This window comes from Canis lupus, chromosome 19, assembly GCF_048164855.1.
Source record: "Canis lupus baileyi chromosome 19, mCanLup2.hap1, whole genome shotgun sequence".
Lineage (NCBI taxonomy): Eukaryota > Metazoa > Chordata > Mammalia > Carnivora > Canidae > Canis > Canis lupus.
In genome coordinates this window covers 10,319,238-10,322,627 of record NC_132856.1, presented here as the reverse complement: position 1 = coordinate 10,322,627, position 3,390 = coordinate 10,319,238, and the positions used below count along the sequence as shown (strand labels likewise).

General features: G+C 48.7%; 1 protein-coding gene across 9 annotated transcripts in view; it reads left to right on the top strand.

Annotated features, from left to right (window-relative positions):
• Positions 1–107: 107 nt before the first annotated feature.
• Positions 108–3,390, top strand: part of SETD5 (SET domain containing 5) — an 84,559-nt gene continuing 81,276 nt past the window's right edge. For 4 of the 9 annotated variants that reach the window (XM_072785271.1, XM_072785266.1, XM_072785268.1 and 1 more), the window contains exon 1: positions 108–456. The gene's annotated coding sequence lies outside the window, so the exon portion shown is untranslated. The remainder of the gene's footprint in view (positions 457–3,390) is intronic. The other 5 variants (XM_072785267.1, XM_072785262.1, XM_072785274.1 and 2 more) reach the window with 4 other exon arrangements.

Sequence of the window (3,390 nt, the reverse complement as noted above, 5' to 3'; positions counted from 1 at the left end):
GAACTGGCCAATGGGCGAGGGGCGGTGGGCGGAGAGGCCAATGGCGCGGCGGGAGGGGGCGTGTCCCGGGTGCCCCTGGCGCCGGCGCTGGGAATCCCCGTGCGGTCAGTGGCGTTTCCGCTCGGGCAGCGGGCTGAGTGAGCTGCCGCCGCCGCCGCCGCCGCCGCCGGGGGAGGGGCGGCCGCCGCCCGCCTGCGCTGAGAGACTCACGCAGCCCCAGTCCCGCCAGTCCGCCAACACTGTAGTGCCGGCCCCCCCCCTTCTTCCCTGGCCCTTCCCCCTCCCCGCCTTTGGCTCGCTCCGCCTTTCTGCCCCCCACCCCCACTTCACGGGCACGGGCCATTCCCGGCCAGGAAACGCCGTGGCGCCGCGTTGGGCCTAACTCGAGTCCTGCTGCCTCCCGGGAGTGCTGTGCGCCGCAGCCCGGCCCCAGGCCCCGGCAGCGCCTGGGACAAGGTAAGGGTCCGACAGAAAAGAGAGACCTGCCCTCACGACCGGGCCCTGGGGGAGGGAAGGGTCACCTCCTCCGTCTCCCCGCGCTCGCTCTCGGGACGTGGGCCTGGGCCCTCCCCAGGCTTTTCACCGGAGGATGCTGCCCCTTCTCATCCCTCTCGCTGCCCCCCACACACACCGTCGCACCCCTCTTCCCCGGGGAGAGCGGCCCCCGCCGTCATCTGGTCGACCCCACTACCCTTTTCGTGCCTTTCCTGGATCAGGACGCTTCCCCTCCCCCACGCCTCTTCACCCCTTTTCCTGGGAACTGCCTACTCCACGTTTACCTTTTACTTGAGGATAGGCCTCTCCCTGCCCTCCTCTAAAAATGCACAGGCATACTTTTCTCCTCCCTCCTCACCCCCACCCCCACCCCCACCCCTTTTCGCGCGGCCTTGTGACAACTCTGATCTCTCGAGGGTGGGGGGGGCCTTGACCCCCCCCCCCCCCGCCCAGTGTTCCTGGACGCCTTCAGTCTCCTTCTCCGGTCCCCATCTCAGATAGATTGCTTCTTTGCCCCACACTGAAGACGTTACCTTCGCCACCCCCACCTCACATTCTTGGGCTCTCAGTGGCGTATGCCCCAGTATCGGAGATAGCCTCATTGAATTTGTAGGGTTCGAGGTTGGAGCTGAGCCAGATCGTGTCGTTTTTCCTGCCTTGGGCGTGGAGAGCGATCATTTGAGCACGTCTTTAAAAGCAGAAAATTTTACCCTGTATGAATATCCTTTCCCTCTGCGTGGAAGCCAGGGATGTGAGGTGAATGGTGGTAAGAAAAAGCCCTGGTTTTTTTAAGTAGGTGAATCGCGTGAGAGGGAAAGTTGAACTGTCGGGAAAGCCCCTTCTATGCTAATTTATTCTATAGAGCGCCTTTGCTTGTCTCACTTTGTAGGAATAACTGGTCTTTCCCTTGGATACTGATGCTGCAGCCAGCTCTGCTGGTCTGGGTCAGGGGTGCGTGTATGACCTGCATTTTCTGCTTTCTCATGTTACTTGTGCAATGTGTTCACCAGTAACTCATTTCTTACCCAGAGCTCAGGGTTCCATTGGGCTTTGTCTGTACTTTTAGTTCATTTCTCTCAATTTTCTCCGTAGTCATAGTACTGAAAGAGTCCCCAGGTTCTCTGCCAATTTCCTTTATAACTTGACTAAACAAGTTGCTTTTAAATGACATATTTGTGATCAAGGTCACATTTACATTTTTTTGTTGTTGTTGGGTAGATGTTGCATAGCTATACTTTTTGGTTGGGAGGGATCCAGCTGAATTGAGTGTTTAGAGATTTTCAGGAGAATGTGTACCCTGTTTGGGGAAATTTCTTGATGGTTGATTTTTATGTCATTAATGTTTTTAGGTCACTCTAAGAGAGAAGTTGTAAGGGTAATTTTAGATGTGTGGAATGTGGATGTGAGCTAGGACTAAAGCAAGAATATTCACATAATCAGAGGTTTCTGGGCCTCTTGGAGGACATACGGGGAAAAAAATTTTTATTGGATTTCTTCCAGTTTTCTCAGGAGGATCATTAGTTTCCTTCTATAGCCCCAAATTCTGGCCTGTTATGGGATTAGTCTTTAAGGGCTACTCACACTGTCATTATGTATAGAAAAATGAATAATGTTCTTTGATAAGACAAAACACAAGGCTCTGTCTCTAGCTGCAAATTTAAATTTGACTGTAAAGAGTGTGTTTGGAAAATTGGCCTTTGAAAACTTAATCTTCACTCCTAAATTGCTGGCTTAATTTAAACATGGATATTTGTGATTTAGTTGGTAAATTTTGATTTTTTTAAAAAAGGGTCTTAGTTTAAAACTAAAAGAATGACCTTAGGATTGTTTGTTTCTAAAAGCATAATTCCAGCCCTTCTGGCATGGAGCACTGGTCCAAAAAAAAAAAAAAAAAGAAAAGAAAAAAAGTGTGTAAGGAGTGGGGGTGGGGTAAGGAGAAGGTTGTTCCTTTGGGTTGGATCACAGGGGTGAGTATACAAGGCAGCAGCAGCTGCTGGCTCTGGAGCTCTGGTTGCTACGTGAGAAGCTTGAGTAGTGCTGGCTGCTGTCTCCAGGGAAGGACAGCAGTGCAGCGTCCATTAATGCTGTTGGCTGCAGGGAGCTGCACTTAGGCAATGGCTGCTTCAGGACTAAGAAGAAACCTTGCTTTCCTGGGAATTTTGACTGCTGAGCTGGTTTGCGTTTTATTGATGGAAGATGAGAGTTAGCAATTCATAACCTACCCATTTATGGATATCAGCATCTGGAAACTGGATCATAGTTAAAGACTCTTCTTTCTTGTTTGGTTTTTGGTTTTGGTTTTTATCTGGGGATTTGTTCTTGGATAGGTCTGAAAGTTCCAGTAGAGTTTTGATTTTTCAATCCATTTAAAACCATATTTTGTTTGTGTACCTCCTTCTCTCAAATTGCTAGGCCACATTTACCTTATTGAATAGATGTTTTGCTAAACGTATTACTACATTGGGAATTATAACTAAAAAGAACTGCTCTTTTTGGAATGATTTCTAAATATAAATCTCGAAAGTATTTCCTTAATTTCTGTATTAGTATAGACTTCTCGCTAGATTAGATTATTTCTTTGGCGTTTGGCATATGAAATCAATTCGTTATATATGTGTTGGATATAGTCTTCTAAGATCATAGGATGTGTGTTTGGCCATGATCCGTTTGAAATAAAGGATAGACCAGAAGGAAGATTCAGAAATCGAGTAAGTCTAGAGGACAGGATACTTGAGAAGACAGCCTCTGAGTCCCTTATGTGGTCTACCCTTCCCCCACAGCTCTTGCAAAGATTAGGAAGATCTTTGATTAGGAAGAACAGTTTGTTGAGTGTAGAAGTACTTGTAGGAAACCACCACCCAAATATACCCACCATTTACACAGTATCTAATAGAT